The sequence below is a fragment of the Protopterus annectens genome, chromosome 8.part1 (genome assembly GCF_019279795.1).
Source record: "Protopterus annectens isolate FY-2018-M chromosome 8.part1, PAN1.0, whole genome shotgun sequence".
Classification (NCBI taxonomy): domain Eukaryota; kingdom Metazoa; phylum Chordata; order Ceratodontiformes; family Protopteridae; genus Protopterus; species Protopterus annectens.
The window spans coordinates 540,268,139-540,288,138 of record NC_056742.1 but is presented as its reverse complement, the minus strand read 5'-3'; the positions used below and the strand labels follow the sequence as shown (position 1 = coordinate 540,288,138).

The 20,000-nt window shown below is 36.3% G+C and overlaps 1 protein-coding gene across 2 annotated transcripts in view; it reads left to right on the top strand.

Moving 5' to 3' along the window:
• Window positions 1-20,000, top strand: part of LOC122810440 (hepatocyte nuclear factor 4-beta-like) — a 954,244-nt gene that overhangs the window by 297,517 nt on the left and 636,727 nt on the right. The window lies entirely within an intron of this gene.

Below are 20,000 nucleotides of genomic sequence, written 5' to 3'. Positions count from 1 at the left end.
TCCTATTTTAAACCTTTCCTGCCCCCTCTTATTACTTTAATATCATGTCTCTCATATGTCCGTTCTCTATGTTCCTAATTTAAACCCTTCCTGCCCCCTCTTATTACTTTAATATCATGTCTCTCATATGTCCGTTCTCTATGTTCCTATTTTAAACCCTTCCTGCCCCCTCTTATTACTTTAATATCATGTCTCTCATATGTCCGTTCTCTATGTTCCTAATTTAAACCCTTCCTGCCCCCTCTTATTACTTTAATATCATGTCTCTCATATGTCCGTTCTCTATGTTCCTGTTTTAAACCCTTCCTGCCCCCTCTTATTACTTTAATATCATGTCTCTCATATGTCCGTTCTCTATGTTCCTATTTTAAACCCTTCCTGCCCCCTCTTATTACTTTAATATCATGTCTCTCATATGTCCGTTCTCTATGTTCCTATTTTAAACCCTTCCTGCCCCCTCTTATTACTTTAATATCATGTCTCTCATATGTCTGTTCTCTATGTTCCTAATTTAAACCCTTCCTGCCCCCTCTTATTACTTTAATATCATGTCTCTCATATGTCCGTTCTCTATGTTCCTGTTTTAAACCCTTCCTGCCCCCTCTTATTACTTTAATATCATGTCTCTCATATGTCCGTTCTCTATGTTCCTAATTTAAACCCTTCCTGCCCCCTCTTATTACTTTAATATCATGTCTCTCATATGTCCGTTCTCTATGTTCCTGTTTTAAACCCTTCCTGCCCCCTCTTATTACTTTAATATCATGTCTCTCATATGTCCGTTCTCTATGTTCCTGTTTTAAACCCTTCATGCCCCCTCTTATTACTTTAATATCATGTCTCTCATATGTCCGTTCTCTATGTTCCTGTTTTAAACCCTTCATGCTCCCTCTTATTACTTTAATATCATGTCTCTCATATGTCCGTTCTCTATGTTCCTATTTTAAACCCTTCCTGCCCCCTCTTATTACTTTAATATCATGTCTCTCATATGTCCGTTCTCTGTGTTCCTATTTTAAACCCTTCCTGCCCCCTCTTATTACTTTAATATCATGTCTCTCATATGTCCGTTCTCTATGTTCCTATTTTAAACCCTTCCTGCCCCCTCTTATAACTTTAATATCATGTCTCTCATATGTCCGTTCTCTATGTTCCTAATTTAAACCCTTCCTGCCCCCTCTTATTACTTTAATATCATGTCTCTCATATGTCCGTTGTCTATGGGCCTATTTTAAACCCTGGCTGCCCCTCTTATTACTTTAATATCATGTCTCTCATATGTCCGTTCTCGATGTGGCTGTTTTAAACCGTTCCTGCCCCCTCTTATTACTTTAATATCATCTCTCTCATATGTCGGTTCGCTATGTTCCTATTTTAAACCCTTCCTGCCCCTCTTATTACTTTAATATCATGTCTCTCGTATGTCCGTTCTCTATGTTCCTAATTTAAACCCTTCCTGCCCCTCTTATTACTTTAATATCATGTCTCTCATATGTCCGTTCTCTATGTTCCTATTTTAAACCCTTCCTGCCCCCTCTTATTACTTTAATATCATGTCTCTCATATGTCCGTTCTCTATGTTCCTGTTTTAAACCCTTCCTGCCCCCTCTTATTACTTTAATATCATGTCTCTCATATGTCCGTTCTCTATGTTCCTAATTTAAACCCTTCCTGCCCCCTCTTATTACTTTAATATCATGTCTCTCATATGTCCGTTCTCTATGTTCCTATTTTAAACCCTTCCTGCCCCCTCTTATTACTTTAATATTATGTCTCTCATATGTCCGTTCTGTATGTTCCTATTTTAAACCCTTCCTGCCCCCTCTTATTACTTTAATATCATGTCTCTCATATGTCCGTTCTGTATGTTCCTATTTTAAACCCTTCCTGCCCCCTCTTATTACTTTAATATCATGTCTCTCATATGTCCGTTCTCTATGTTCCTGTTTTAAACCCTTCCTGCCCCCTCTTATTACTTTAATATCATGTCTCTCATATGTCCGTTCTCTATGTTCCTATTTTAAACCCTTCCTGCCCCCTCTTATTACTTTAATATCATGTCTCTCATATGTCCGTTCTCTATGTTCCTGTTTTAAACCCTTCCTGCCCCTCTTATTACTTTAATATCATGTCTCTCATATGTCCGTTCTCTATGTTCCTGTTTTAAACCCTTCCTGCCCCTCTTATTACTTTAATATCATGTCTCTCATATGTCCGTTCTCTATGTTCCTGTTTTAAACCCTTCCTGCCCCTCTTATTACTTTAATATCATGTCTCTCATATGTCCGTTCTCTATGTTCCTATTTTAAACCCTTCCTGCCCCTCTTATTACTTTAATATCATGTCTCTCATATGTCCGTTCTCTATGTTCCTAATTTAAACCCTTCCTGCCCCTCTTATTACTTTAATATCATGTCTCTCATATGTCCGTTCTCTATGTTCCTGTTTTAAACCCTTCCTGCCCCTCTTATTACTTTAATATCATGTCTCTCATATGTCCGTTCTCTATGTTCCTAATTTAAACCCTTCCTGCCCCTCTTATTACTTTAATATCATGTCTCTCATATGTCCGTTCTCTGTGTTCCTGTTTTAAACCCTTCCTGCCCCTCTTATTACTTTAATATCATGTCTCTCATATGTCCGTTCTCTATGTTCCTGTTTTAAACCCTTCCTGCCCCTCTTATTACTTTAATATCATGTCTCTCATATGTCCGTTCTCTATGTTCCTGTTTTAAACCCTTCCTGCCCCTCTTATTACTTTAATATCATGTCTCTCATATGTCCGTTCTCTATGTTCCTGTTTTAAACCCTTCCTGCCCCTCTTATTACTTTAATATCATGTCTCTCATATGTCCGTTCTCTATGTTCCTGTTTTAAACCCTTCCTGCCCCCTCTTATTACTTTAATATCATGTCTCTCATATGTCCGTTCTGTATGTTCCTAATTTAAACCCTTCCTGCCCCCTCTTATTACTTTAATATCATGTCTCTCATATGTCCGTTCTCTATGTTCCTGTTTTAAACCCTTCCTGCCCCTCTTATTACTTTAATATCATGTCTCTCATATGTCCGTTCTCTATGTTCCTATTTTAAACCCTTCCTGCCCCCTCTTATTACTTTAATATCATGTCTCTCATATGTCCGTTCTCTATGTTCCTGTTTTAAACCCTTCCTGCCCCCTCTTATTACTTTAATATCATGTCTCTCATATGTCCGTTCTCTATGTTCCTATTTTAAACCCTTCCTGCCCCCTCTTATTACTTTAATATCATGTCTCTCATATGTCCGTTCTCTATGTTCCTATTTTAAACCCTTCCTGCCCCCTCTTATTACTTTAATATCATGTCTCTCATATGTCCGTTCTCTATGTTCCTAATTTAAACCCTTCCTGCCCCCTCTTATTACTTTAATATCATGTCTCTCATATGTCCGTTCTCTATGTTCCTGTTTTAAACCCTTCCTGCCCCCTCTTATTACTTTAATATCATGTCTCTCATATGTCCGTTCTCTATGTTCCTATTTTAAACCCTTCCTGCCCCCTCTTATTACTTTAATATCATGTCTCTCATATGTCCATTCTCTATGTTCCTAATTTAAACCCTTCCTGCCCCCTCTTATTACTTTAATATCATGTCTCTCATATGTCCGTTCTCTATGTTCCTGTTTTAAACCCTTCCTGCCCCTCTTATTACTTTAATATCATGTCTCTCATATGTCCGTTCTCTATGTTCCTATTTTAAACCCTTCCTGCCCCCTCTTATTACTTTAATATCATGTCTCTCATATGTCCGTTCTCTATCTTCCTGTTTTAAACCCTTCCTGCCCCCTCTTATTACTTTAATATCATGTCTCTCATATGTCCGTTCTCTATGTTCCTGTTTTAAACCCTTCCTGCCCCCTCTTATTACTTTAATATCATGTCTCTCATATGTCCGTTCTCTATGTTCCTGTTTTAAACCCTTCATGCTCCCTCTTATTACTTTAATATCATGTCTCTCATATGTCCGTTCTCTATGTTCCTGTTTTAAACCCTTCCTGCCCCCTCTTATTACTTTAATATCATGTCTCTCATATGTCCGTTCTCTGTGTTCCTATTTTAAACCCTTCCTGCCCCCTCTTATTACTTTAATATCATGTCTCTCATATGTCCGTTCTCTATGTTCCTGTTTTAAACCCTTCCTGCCCCCTCTTATTACTTTAATATCATGTCTCTCATATGTCCGTTCTCTATGTTCCTAATTTAAACCCTTCCTGCCCCCTCTTATTACTTTAATATCATGTCTCTCATATGTCCGTTCTCTATGTTCCTGTTTTAAACCCTTCCTGCTCCCTCTTATTACTTTAATATCATGTCTCTCATATGTCCGTTCTCTATGTTCCTGTTTTAAACCCTTCCTGCCCCCTCTTATTACTTTAATATCATGTCTCTCATATGTCCGTTCTCTATGTTCCTATTTTAAACCCTTCCTGCCCCCTCTTATTACTTTAAAATCATGTCTCTCATATGTCCGTTCTCTATGTTCCTATTTTAAACCCTTCCTGCCCCCTCTTATTACTTTAATATCATGTCTCTCATATGTCCGTTCTCTATGTTCCTGTTTTAAACCCTTCCTGCCCCCTCTTATTACTTTAATATCATGTCTCTCATATGTCCGTTCTCTATGTTCCTAATTTAAACCCTTCCTGCCCCCTCTTATTACTTTAATATCATGTCTCTCATATGTCCGTTCTCTATGTTCCTGTTTTAAACCCTTCCTGCCCCTCTTATTACTTTAATATCATGTCTCTCATATGTCCGTTCTCTATGTTCCTATCTTAAACCCTTTCTGCGCCCTCTTATTACTTTAATATCATGTCTCTCATATGTCCGTTCTCTATGTTCCTGTGTTAAACCCTTCCTGCCCCCTCTTATTACTTTAATATCATGTCTCTCATATGTCCGTTCTCTATGTTCCTGTTTTAAACCCTTCCTGCCCCTCTTATTACTTTAATATCATGTCTCTCATATGTCCGTTCTCTATGTTCCTGTTTTAAACCCTTCCTGCCCCTCTTATTACTTTAATATCATGTCTCTCATATGTCCGTTCTCTATGTTCCTATTTTAAACCCTTCCTGCCCCTCTTATTACTTCAATATCATGTCTCTCATATGTCCGTTCTCTGTGTTCCTATTTTACACCCTTCCTCGCCCCTCTTATTACTTTAATATCATGTCTCTCATATGTCCGTTCTCTATGTTCCTGTTTTAAACCCTTCCTGCCCCCTCTTATTACTTTAATATCATGTCTCTCATATGTCCGTTCTCTATGTTCCTAATTTAAACCCTTCCTGCCCCCTCTTATTACTTTAATATCATGTCTCTCATATGTCCGTTCTCTGTGTTCCTATTTTAAACCCTTCCTGCCCCCTCTTATTACATTAATATCATGTCTCTCATATGTCCGTTCTCTATGTTCCTGTTTTAAACCCTTCCTGCCCCCTCTTATTACTTTAATATCATGTCTCTCATATGTCCGTTCTCTATGTTCCTATTTTAAACCCTTCCTGCCCCCTCTTATTACTTTAATATCATGTCTCTCATATGTCCGTTCTCTATGTTCCTGTTTTAAACCCTTCCTGCCCCCTCATATTACTTTAATATCATGTCTCTCATATGTCCGTTCTCTATGTTCCTAATTTAAACCCTTCCTGCCCCCTCTTATTACTTTAATATCATGTCTCTCATATGTCCGTTCTCTGTGTTCCTATTTTAAACCCTTCCTGCCCCCTCTTATTACTTTAATATCATGTCTCTCATATGTCCGTTCTCTGTGTTCCTATTTTAAACCCTTCCTGCCCCCTCTTATTACTTTAATATCATGTCTCTCATATGTCCGTTCTCTATGTTCCTGTTTTAAACCCTTCCTGCCCCTCTTATTACTTTAATATCATGTCTCTCATATGTCCGTTCTCTATGTTCCTAATTTAAACCCTTCCTGCCCCCTCTTATTACTTTAATATCATGTCACTCATATGTCCGTTCTCTATGTTCCTAATTTAAACCCTTCCTGCCCCCTCTTATTACTTTAATATCATGTCTCTCATATGTCCGTTCTCTGTGTTCCTATTTTAAACCCTTCCTGCCCCCTCTTATTACTTTAATATCATGTCTCTCATATGTCCGTTCTCTATGTTCCTAATTTAAACCCTTCCTGCCCCCTCTTATTACTTTAATATCATGTCTCTCATATGTCCGTTCTCTATGTTCCTGTTTTAAACCCTTCCTGCCCCCTCTTATTACTTTAATATCCTGTCTCTTATATGTCCGTTCTCTATGTTCCTAATTTAAACCCTTCCTGCCCCCTCTTATTACTTTAATATCATGTCTCTCATATGTCCGTTCTCTATGTTCCTGTTTTAAACCCTTCATGCCCCCTCTTATTACTTTAATATCATGTCTCTCATATGTCCGTTCTCTATGTTCCTATTTTAAACCCTTCCTGCCCCCTCTTATTACTTTAATATCATGTCTCTCATATGTCCGTTCTCTGTGTTCCTAATTTAAACCCTTCATGCTCCCTCTTATTACTTTAATATCATGTCTCTCATATGTCCGTTCTCTATGTTCCTGTTTTAAACCCTTCCTGCCCCCTCTTATCACTTTAATATCATGATGTTCCTAGCTACCACCATCACATCCATTATCTTTATCTCTTCACTTAAAACATCTAATGGCTGAGCACATATCACTCCTCACTGACCGTACAATCTCTTTATCCTATATTGCCTCAGTTCTGTTCTTTCTTCATTCATACATCTTATATCTAGCAAGCATATACCCTTGACATTTAATTTGTACACTGTTCAGTCACTGTGAAGCCTGCAATATCATTTAAATACTATTCACATTTAGTTCTAATATTCCTAAGTCATCCATTCCCTTTTGTTTTTGCATATTTCTGTTCCAATTTTTATTATTTCTTTTCCTTCTTCGTATCCTCCCTCCAACTGATTTATTATCATCTGATTTTTGTTCTTCTCTCATCATAAATTCTTTGGCTTCTCCTTCTTCACTTCCTAGTGTTGCTTTTCTGTTTTTATCTGACACCCAAATACACTCTCTTTGCAGAATATTTTCTACTTCATTCCCATCATTTCTCTATATTAGCTACAGTTAGTTTTCAGTTATGTTCCATAACACTTTCTCATACAGTATCTTCAGTTATATTATCATCAGATTATCTTTCTTCTGAAATATGTGTTTCTTCTTCTAACCCTTTGTTTTCAAGTAAAGGATGGTCAAACAAAAGATGTCCAAATGCATTGCATTTTCTGCACTTAACTACAATTTTAGTAATATGTCCCAGTTCTCCACACTGACCACATACATGCTTTATGATGTCCCAGTTCTCCACACTGACCACATACATGCTTTATGATGTCCCAGTTCTCCACACTGACCACATACATGCTTTATGATGTCCCAATTCTCCACACTGACCACATACATGCTTTATGATGTCCCAGTTCTCCACACTGACCACATACATGCTTTATGATGTCCCAGTTCCCTACACTGACCTCATACATGCTTTATGATGTCCCAGTTCTCCACACTGACCACATACATGCTTTATGATGTCCCAGTTCTCCACACCGACCACATACATGCTTTATGATGTCCCAGTTCTCCACACTGACCACATACATGTTTTATGATGTCCCAGTTCCCCACACTGACCACATACATGCTTTATGATGTCCCAGTTCTCCACACTGACCACATACATGCTTTATGATGTCCCAGTTCTCCACAGTGACCACATACATGATTTATGATGTCCCAGTTCTCCACACTGACCACATACATGCTTTATGATGTCCCAGTTCTCCACACTGACCACATACATGCTTTATGTTGGCCTCAGTATCTCACCGTTCCCCCTCTCCCATGCACAAGTAAGAAATTTGCAATATGCTGCATTTTTCCTTTGTGCATATCCAGTGTCACCCACACCTTCTACCCCTCATCCAAACCTTTCAGCATACATGTTTTAATTTCATTCACCTTATTGCAAACATTGAGAAAAAAAAAGCTTTTAACTCAAGTTCCTCTCTGTCAGATGTTCTGAAATGCACATTTATTTCCTTCTTAACTTCAAGTTCTGAAAAATATACTCATCCCACTGTGCCATTCATAAATTTTTCAAGTAAAGTAAATGTTTAGAAAGTAACCTCACAAAAGTCTTCTGTCCCTACATGTATTAATGCTCTAATGTCCTGCACTTTAAACCCAAAAGGTACAATAATATTCTCCATAGCTAAACCCAAAAGGTACAGTGATACTCTCCATAACTTCATACCTGTTAATATTGTCATTGTTCCTTGTTCTGTTCTTTATTTTAATTCTTACTACCAGTCTTCATTTCTGGTTTTGTAGTCCTTTCATGACTCCTTGTCTGCTTTCAGAGTTGAATGCAGTATCTTTCTGGCTTTTGTTTAACATTTCTGCATATGAAAAAAAGTTTTCTTACTGCTCACAGTACTCTGTTGCAGGCTCATGCTTTCAAAAACAGCTACTCCACTAGCCAACGAACCCCAAACTGCTGTCAGCACCTACCTGTAATCTAACTAAGTCATCCGGCAGTGCCTCCTCTGTTACCTCTTCCAGCACATGCTCCATGACAATACTTATTTCCACATATGCATTCAGCTCCCCGCAGATCCATCCTCTCCATCAATACAGGAGTTTCCAGACCTCCTTCCGCCAACTCTAATAACCTCTCTTACAGAATCTGTTCATGATAACTCAGTGTACTACATTACTCCACTATCAGCCTGCTGCCTCCTTTTCTGCTCCATTTTGGAAATTACCTTGGTAGTAGTCCTCCAGTGCCACCCAGTGGCCTAAAAGAGTACTGAAACTTCTCTAGTGCTTTGCCCAAATCTCCCATAATCAGTATGAATGACCTCAGCTCTTCCCTGAAAATAGGTCACTGGCCTAGTGGAACTGATCTGGTCAACAAATAGTAAATTAATAAATCAAATGAATAAAGACATATTTCCCAAATATATATAGGGAAGGTTAATCTCCATCCAGTTACTTGATGTAGAACAAAGTTGTTAATTCAAATCCCAGTGTCTAACATGGTATGGAAAGGAGATCATTCTGCCAAAAACAGAGTTACCACAAAACCTTAACAATGTAATGAAGTCAGTAAAAGTTAGTCACTCAAACATCTTCATGAACTTTTTTGCAAAATACTAACTAAATCTAGTATAAGCCAGGGAACTTTGTTGGCTAGGCTTACTTAGGCCCTTGGGCCAGTACCCTAGTACCTACCTATGAACCTATAAATGACTAACTAGATATAAAATCAAATAATGTACGCAAAAAGCATCATTGAGGAAAAGGATTGAGCAATTCAGAACTCAGGAATAATATACAGTATGCAACGATATTATGGGTCTGTTATTTAAAGAAGCCCAAATTTCCTTCCACCTCTGAGTTTCAGCCTCAGAAATCGACTCAAATATAATATTACTGGAAGCAAATGGTGTGATACTGCCAAATACTAACCGCAAATAAGATCAAGTGTTGGAGCTGTCTCAAGTTCCATTAGAACAATTAGCAATAAGAGCTACAGATTTAATCAAACCTTTGTGGTCTGCCTCCTTTTTCAATCTCATCTTCTTCATGTTTTGTTGTCTCTTCCACAGCAACCAAGAGTTGAAAGTAAATCTGTGAGTGGTTAAAAATTAAACTTTTTCCAAGTTTTAACTTTAGAGGGTTTGGCATACAGTCTTTACCTCACAAATCCAAAGTACAAGGTTTGATTCTGATCTCTGGCTTATAAAAGTCTACAACCTAATAGCCTAGTATTTACCTATGAGCATATGAGCCTATGAAACACTTCAGTCTTGCCTTTGTATGCGGATCCTGCTGCCACACTCTCCTTCAGAGTTCCTCTTACACATCCCCTCAGGTGAATGCATGGGGATGCTACGTGACTGTGTGGTTTCTTCTTAATGGCAAGCACCAGAAATTGTGCATTGGTGCTGCTGAATGATTTCCTGTCTTCTTGGATAACAGTAATTCAAGAAAGGACTCTGCTTGGTGTGGTATTTTAAGTTAAAATTTGGAAAAGCTTCTAAAACTGAGACAAAGCAGGAAACTGCAGTTTCACACGGTATCCTGAATCATTGAAGAACTGGACAATAACAAAAGCCTCTCTTTCATTAAAAAAAGTGGTGCTGGCTGTAATCTGTGGAAAACAGTAGCAATATTCCAAATCCTGCATGCTATTCCCACTTTCCTGGATATGTAGAAAACCTATTCCCTGTTGGCATAATTATGGAACTGTATTATAAAGTGATGGAGAATATTTGTTTTAATTTTGCTGTTAATATGATATTGTCATTCTGTGTCCAACAGTTTTGATCAATTAAAAAACATAATTCTTTGTCAATAAAGGCATAAGGCTTCATACATTCCTTACATTCTGGTAGAACAATCAACCTGAATGTTTTCTAATTTAAATTCCAGTCTTCTCTTTCAGTGCTGCACAGTTTCACTGCCTGGAGTAGGTGGAATTAATTGCCTTCTTTTTTGCTAATGCTGCCCGATGTTTTTATAGTCTCTTATCACTTAAACCCATTGGTTTCTTACTACCCTCACTAGCCTCTGTCAGGGTTTTAGTGCCTTCAGAAAATAAACAAAGTCAATGGAAGACTGAAGAGTTGCAATAGCGTCTTTGCATTTTTCACAAGTCCTTTAACCTCCCATTTCACCCACATCACCTTCCCCATGTGTGCTAACCCTAACCTTAACTGCTGTCCTGCCTTCCCATGTGTGCTAACCCTAACCTTAACTGCTGTCCTGCCTCTAACCCTTCTTCTGCCCAACTGGACACCTACGTATTACATTACAAAACACCCTTTCCCTAACAGCACCAAAAAATAAGGAACTCATACACACTAGAAACATACAGTTGCATCACTACATCCATCTTGTTCTCTAGTCCTTACTTTAATAATAACCTGTATACAGCTGTGCACATACACACAGACACACACACACACACAGACACACACACACACACACACACACACACACACACACACACACACGCAAACACACACACACACAGACTCACACACACACACACACACACACACACACACACACACACACACACACACACACACATACACACACACATACACACTGAATGCTGAAACATTTCATATAACCTAATGTTTTGGCATTCTCCATAGTCTCATTTCTGCCTTCTGAAGGCAACTATATGTATGTGTGTGTGTGTGTGTGTGTGTGTGTGTGTGTGTGTGTGTGTGTATGCATGTGTCTATAAAATATAGATAGATTTAGTCATTTGTAGGTATAAAGGGTATACTTTTGTAAATTAAAGATTTTTGTCTTTGCGTTTGAAGTTTTTTAATATTACTCTTGATAGTACTGGGTTTAGTAGGCTTCCCTTTAATGGGGAATATCTGCTGTCACTTTATATAGCTTTTTGAAGTTAGTCTAAGGATGGTTAATGGAATGGCTAGTTCACCCAAGTCAGACATCACAGAGAGAAGGTACAGACCAGTGTAGATAAGTTTATGAAGTTAAGAAGACTCAGGGCCAGAGCATGAGCTATGGAGAAAGACTGAGTCAGAAGGACTGGTTTGTCAAGAGAAAGCCTGGTGATCACCTCATCATACCTGACCAATGAACAGAGACTGTATTTATTGTGTAAACAGCATCAGAAGTACAGCAAAACTTTATTTTTAAAAGATCAGAGATGCTAATTACATTATAAAGACCACAGACATTAGTTGTGATATAAAGACTGCAGATGTTAGTTGTGATATAAAGACCACATATATTAATTTCTTTAGGCAAAGTCTGCCCTGAACTTCATTATCATGCAAATAAATCTGTTTTTCTAAGACATGTTTATTCTAGTACATGGGTAGTGTGTCTAAAACGCGTGCTGCTCTATTGAGTATGGGTGTATTCTCATAACAATTAGTCAGGTAAACAGTTTGTAAAAGTCATCTTAAGAAGGTACTAATTTTCGATTACGGTGATATAAAAGGAAGAGGCCTGAAGAGCTAAAATCGTGAATTTTATTCCAGAGCAGGAGGCTCAGAAGGGGTGAAATGGAGCTCCCACAGAAGGGGTGTTTAGCATGAGAACTCAGTTAAGGATCATTTGTGGATTATACAGTTTATGGATTATACTTGGGAGACTCCTCTAGAATATGTAGCTATGTTTGGGCCTTCAAACTTATAACCTGTAACCTTTAAGTTTGTTCCTGGAGGGACTGTGAGGGAGAGTACTATATTGGCTTTATGAAATAACTTAAGGTACTGTTTTTTTTTTTTTTTTTTTGCTGCTGTTGTTTTAATACCTGTATTTTATTATAATTTAAGACAGAGGCAACCATACATTTATAGAAAAGAAAACAAATCATATTAACTTGTTTCTGTCTATAAACATTATACACATTTTTGTATAATTATCATCAGAACAACAGTATAAAAATTGCTTATTTAGTGCATTCTCTTAACTCATTCAAGCTTAAAACACCTATTTGTATATTTCCAGCTCACACCCATAGCTCCTTATGGCATCTAGACCTTTTTTTGGGACTGTCTTCTTTAACTAAGAAACTTACCAACTAATAATAGTCAGTATTAGAAAGGGAAATTAATTAATAAAATAACACTAAGATTGTTAATCTAGGATGTCCTGCAGTAGAGAAATTAATCATTATGTTTTGCTTATTTTTCATATTTGTGTTCATATTTTCATAACTGAGAACCCTGGATGTCATTGAGGGGTGTAGTGTGATATGCATTTCCGGGAGACAAGGAAATTCTTTCCTAATATTCATGTATATCCCACTACACATGAGGTATTGCTAGTTGTTTTTTAGGTGTTATGAAAATAAACAACATTTCCATATGTATATAATACTTCAGAAACCAAGTGACTTACAAACTGTTGCATGACATCAAGTGAAACCTTAAATGCTGTTGAAGAAAACATTCAGTGATGTAAGCAGCACATCTTGAAAGATACTCAGTTATTTATATTCCTAATTATACAATAATATGCATATGTTTTCATATTTCAGTAACTATCTCAATAAACATGCACTCACAGGGGAATTTCTTGTTGTCATCTAAAAGTTTAGGTCTGGTTCACAAAATGTTCTAACGATACCTGATTTGGTTTTAGTTTTGAAAATATAAGACATCGTTTGTGAATGTTTGCAAAAAATATAATTTGAGGTTCATATGCATTATAATATACTGTAGTACTTATGGAAAGACTATGAATGCAGTGACTATTATTATTGCTGTAAAGAATCCTTTCAATTACATAAATGTAAGATTGCGTTTGTCATATGTATACATTTAATAAAAATGTTTGGGAGAAAAAGTTTATGTGAGCTTAATAGCTTTTACTGTTCACAAAATATTTACCTTTATCTTTCTGATGTTTTTTAAGTTTATTTTTCAGAAAATACCCAAGAATGCAATCTGTATGTAAGTTGCTAGAGGTGTGACATTCCACACCACATAGGTGTTAATGAGTTAAATCGCATCCCTCCTCCAAAACATTATTCTCTCCTTATTGTTCCCACAATTCCCCTTTTTTGTAATTTGCTTCTACCCTTTTTCTAAAGATCCCCACTTTCCGCTCTTTTATTTGTGTTATAATATTTAATACTTAAATGCAGGTGTTTTAGACTTTGATTTATATTCTTTAGTTTTTTGGCAGCCAACATAATTAAACTCAACAAGGCCTTACTATGTCTAGGCAATTCAGATTTGTATCTCAAAAAAATATTTCATTAGTTACACCCATTTGCTCACCAATATTTCTGACAGAGTACACTCTAAGGAATATTTGAAGTATGCCAACTCATTACACTCTCAAACCATATGTTCCCAGTTATCACTTTCTTCCCCATCACACCTTCATTTTCTAGCTAGCTAAGGAAACATTCTTTGGACTCTTCTTGGGATATAAAAATACCTATGCAAACACATACAAGCAAAATTCCTAAGTCTTATAGACTTGGTTGCATACATGGGAGCTATACATATGTCCTGACATTGTTTCCTTGTGAATTGCTTATCCAATCTCTCTTCCCAATCTTTTCTATCCTCCTCTTATTGACTTCTATAGTTATTGTGCAATATTTTATATGCCCTACTAACTATCCCTCTTTAAAAAAAACAGCTTCTGTTCTAGATCCAGCTAAAAACTCTACCAGTGCAGGTCTTTCACTTAGGCTTCCTCTATCCCATTCTCTTTGCCTGTACTCGCATATCAATCCCTGATAGGGAATGCAGTCTCTAGCCTGCAAAGCAAATGTCTTCTTGTCCTCTTTCTATTCTATCATCGTTCCCTCTCTAGTTATTTGCTCCAAATACCTTGGTTCCTTTGTCAGTTTTCTCCAATAAATTCCAAGCCATCTTGCCTTTTGTGCTCCCCTAATTGTAGTCATCCCTATCGACAAAATCTCTTTTTTCCATTGTATTGTTGGCTTAGTTCTTAGAATACTTTTTGCTACTTTGTGAATATTCTGTATGGCTGTTGTTCTGCTTAAGAATCTGCATCAAACATCCCGCTCTCTCTTTATTTCTTGAATTTCCCCATTGGTTCATTTTTATCCCTTTACACTCTGAATTATAACCTTCTGCTTGTGTTACATTTAAGAGCCTTAACTGTGTAGCTCTAAAATATCCCTTCCCATTAGGTAATCTTAAACCACCTTATTTTGTTTGAAGGATCAACTTATCCTACTTGACCCTTGCCCGCTTCTTTCAACTCTTTATTATTGTCCATAACTTCTCCTCTGGTTGATAAAAATATGCCTGACTGTCATATAAAACTAAAAAGACTAAAACTTTTTTTTAATGCTTCTATCTTGCTATCCATTTCCATAAACAAAAGCTTCCAGTTTCTTAGTTTTTGCATTATTTTTTCTTTTCTTTAGTCTCTTCCCACAAATCCTTAGTTACAATGACAGAATCATTTTTAATCCATACTCCTAAATACTTCATTTTATCATGTCCCCATAAGCATGGGTATTGCTGGGCCAATTTTTGTATTGATCCATGGTTTGCAGCCATAGCCTTTGTTTTATCTTCATTAATTTCATATCCCAAACATACTTCAAAATGTCTCAAGATGTTCCACAACACAGATATCTTTTTCTGGTTTTATCAGGTTCAAAATAATATTGTCTGCAAATAAAACCAAATTTTCTCAATTAACACATCAATTATATAATTGATTTTCTGAGTCCCTTATTTTCTTTGCCAGTGGCTCTAAATGTAAAGCTAATAACAAAGGGGAAAGATGACACCCCTGCTTGGTTCCTCTGTTCAGACACAGTGTGTCAGAAAGGAACCCTCCCACTTTAAATATTGCCTCTGATCCCTCATATATTTTCCTAATTAACTTTATTACATCGGAGAATGCAAATGCATCCATTGCTCTACTCATAAAATTGCAACTTACTCTTTTGAATGCTTTGTCTGCATCAACACCCACCAACACAGCAGTATTTTCTGACACTCTGCTTCCCTCTGTATCGTCATTGTTCTATTAATGTTGTCACATGTTTGCCTTCCCCTCCACAAAACCACATTGATCCATATCAATCAACTTTGGCAACACATTTGCCATTTTAGCTATTATAGACATAAACAATTTACAATCATGGTTTAAAATTGAAATGGGTCTACATGAAGCTGGGTCTGATGTCTCTATACAGTCTTTAGGTATTACAGCCACTACAGCTTTCTTCCAAGATGCTGGAATTTACCCTCCTTTTAAAATACTGTTAAATAAAATCTTCCTGATCTTTATAACTCTTCATTACTCCTAGCTTCCAAACTTCCACAGGAATATTATCAATTTCTGGAAACTTTTCTGCAGATTAATTGTGCATCACCATTTTTGTCTCATCGCCTCCTGTCTTAAGTTTTAATTGCTGGACCTCATTTACCTATAACATAAGCAAACTTAAGTCTTCCATAAATATTTCAATTTGTGCTCTCTCTTAATTTATATATTTCTCTGCTTTTTACAAATGTTCAAAACATTTCCGAAATATCTCTAATAACGCTACAGGATCTCTGGTTATTTTTCTTATTATAGCCTCCCTAACTTTGGCCACAATTCTTTCTATTTTCTCTTTCTGCTCTGGAGTTATTATCAAAAACAGTTGCTTAACAGCAATATTTCTAAATTTGTACATATTATCCAGATAGTCTCTTATTTTCTCTTTAGCACTCTGCAGTTAATGCCTCTTCTTGTTCTGTAAGATTCCTCTTATTCTGCAATACTGTAACCATTATCAGCCCCCTAAATAATTCCTGTTACTTCTTAACCATATCTTTTTTTCTTTTATTTGTAGTCCATTTTTAAACTCCATTTTCATTTCATCCCATTTGCTACCTACTACTTCTTAAAAAAATTATATCTTCCCTAATAACTTTCAATTTTCACTACCCATTCCTTAAATTCCCCTTTGTAAAAGGTAGGCAAGGAAGTGCCAGTGTCTCATTTTCACTTCATTACCTTGCATTTTTATCTTAGTTGTTATTTGCATATGATCTGAAATAGTTATTGAATATATGTGAAAGCTTTGAATTAAATGCTCATATTCTTGTGAAATAAAACTTCTGTAATTTCTGTCTAGTCTAGCCCAGTTATTACACCTTGTCGAATAATATTTAAGTTCTCTCTGACTTCATGCTACTCAGTTCATATCTTCCATACCAAATACTTTCAGAAATTTCCTCAGAACTGTACCCTCATTTTATATTTGGCTTCTATGTCTCCCGGATACATCCTCACTGTCACAAATCAAATTCAATTCCCCACCTATAAGTAATATTCCCTGATGAAAGCTGATTACTTCTCCCAAAAAATTCTTGGCTTCATAATAGCATTTTTATGTGGAATATAAATACATGCCAGTATAATCCACTCCCTTGCCAGTATCCCCTTATTACAGTCTACCTTTACTATCTTTTCCCTCTTCTATCATTATTGGAGCTGCTCTAGCAATTAGTATAACTACTTCCCTTTTCCTTTATCCCTAATACTCTGCTGAATATCCCTCCTGAAAATCCTTTCTTTATCGTGTTCACTATGTGTCTCCTGTAGCATTGCTATTTGCACTTTGCATTTTTGTGTATACCTTTGAGGCCATTCACATTCCAAAATAATGTGAATAATGTTGCCATTATGATAAGAAGTTATTATTACTACCTATTATATTATATATGACAGCTTTTTAAAATGCCTACTTCCAGCTTTTGTGTTGCATGTATCCACTAATGTTGGGCTGGTTGATATTTTATACAGTTGTTTCTTGTCATCTCCATTTGAGCCCATATCAAATTTTACAAGACTTTTTGTTTTAATGAAAACCCTCAAACAAACAAAAAAAGCCACCACAGAACACCCCCATAACCTATTAACATAAAACAAACACACAAAACAATATACATTTTCAAATAATGCAGTTTAACCCTCCTGATAAAAACAGCTGTCCCAAATTGACAGCTGCACACACAAACATTACCTGACCTAAAATTAAGGTTACCCATGGTGAGAGGCATGCTACAGCCTGTGCTCCTACTTACACAAGCAGCTGTCTGTTCCTGACTTAACTTTATTCACCTCCCAGATGTGAATCATGCTTGTATGCTTTCAGAATACATTAACATTTAGCCTTAAAATAAGTGCTCTGGCTTTTATTGCCTACCCCTGTAGTAAGCTTGTCTCAATTGAAACATAAGAACAAAATGTACAACTGCCCTCAGCTGCAAACTTCTCAAATCACATTGAGCATTCTTTTTTTTTTTTTTTTTTTTTGCTGAAGGAAAACTTTCAGTGTTCTTTTATTTACTTTCCTACACAAAAACGCATTATTATATTAAGCCAAGGACCTTAATATAGACATTAACCCATGCAAAAGTAAGAGAAAATATATTCACTCTACATATAATAGAATCAGTGTACTTTTAACACTCATACTCCAACCTAACAACCCAAGATTACAGCCTATTGACTTAAACCTGCTTTTGTCTAGCTTTTCTTCTATTTTTACATTTTAATGCCTACATTTCTTAAAACTGAAAAAGAAGAAAAGAGGCACTTGTTTACTTCAGTACCTTTATCATATATTTATACATCAATAAATAAAAATGCTTCAGTATATAACACAATTTATGAAATATTTTATATAAATATTGTTCTGAACAAAAATTGTTTATTTGCAATTAATTTTCCTTTCTTTTTAGTGTCCTTCCAAATGTTAATGACATGAAGTCTGGTATTTGCTTTTTAGTCCCCCACAACTTTAACAAAGTTAACAAAAGTGCAATCTTTCTACTTTTTCTGGTAATGCCATATTTCACAAATGTGATTGATGCTTTATAATCTTACACTTTCACTAACTTCAGTATTGCAGGTCTTCTTCCTATTCATCTCCATCTCCCAACCCCAGACATCGGTTCAAGTCCAAAGTACTCCTGATTCTTCTATTCAACTCCTGTGTTTTATTTATTTTTATTTTTTTCCTATCTCTTAAGCATTTCCCTTTGAAATATTGGAAAATGTTTCACTGGCAAAGTGAGCTTTATTATAAGAATAATGAGAAGCAGAGTCCCATTCTGTTTGATGGCTCACGTTTTTGTTGCACAAACTTTGTATTTCCTCCTTAGCCAGTTTTGCATCAAAAATGACTTTAATCCTCCAAGAAATATATTCTGAAGACAGCTGGATATAGCAGTTTGAATCTTACAATTGCCTCTTGACATTCCCTGATTGCTGGGATAAATTTGCTTCTCTTCTTCCTGGTGTACAGTGAATAATCATTCCCACAAAAACTCTACTGTCTCCAATTTGTAATACTTTGCCCTTCTGACACAATTTGGTCAGATTAAACTCTTTCTGCTAGTATAATTCCATGTCTACTAATATAGGTCCTTTACAGGGCCAGGTTTGACACATACACATAATGTGCCCTTTCCAATAACAAATACTGCTTTGCAATACAAGTGTAGTTGCTTATTTCTGCTTTCATACAATTAATACAGTCTGCTCCTTTCAGTTTCACTCATACATCAGAAAATCTCAGGTTTTCCCCTGCATGATCTGTCCTCCAATGCGACCATGTTTAAAACAGCTCTTCTTGAGCAGGCTCATACTCAGCCAGCCTTTTCTTCATTTCAGCCTCTGATTTTTGCAGTTTTATTAGTTCATATGAATATCTGTTTAAAGCTTCTTCCATTTTTTTTCCATCCTATTATTATTTGGGTTCTATATTGAATGTTCAAACATTCAAAATTTTGAGTTTCATATGGTCGATATCATATGATCGGGTGTTTGAATGCTTGAACGTTGTAATGGAGATCTCCGTACAGCACCGAATGGGAAGATTTCCCTTTTTTGCACTGTAGTGTGATCTTAGAGTTGGTATATATAAAGAGCAGGGGGTGTAGGGGGTGCAGGAGGGCTTGCCCCCCCCTTGATGTAGTTTTTTTTTTTATTAGATATTCGAACATTTGAAAGTTCGATCATATGGTAGTCAAACTTTCAAACATTTGTTTATGTAATATAGACCCAGTATTTGAGTTTATATACTCCTCCAAGGTTTAATTTAGTTTAATCAGCTCTGAGCAGATTTGATTTATTTTTGTTACACTTGCTACTAATTTGCATTAGTATTTGCTTCAGAAAGTGTACATGTAACACATGAAACAGTATAATTTCTTATGTTACTAGGTTTAGGGCTACATTATTACATACATTAGTGAAATTATGTCTTGTGTGATATTTAATTGTAAAATGGTTACTGACACTTGCTGAATTCTTATTTATTGTCTTTGAGTTGTCTCCTCAGGACTAAAATGAGTCCATACAAATATATATTATTTGTTAACAAATGTAAACAAATAAATAATATTTGCACAG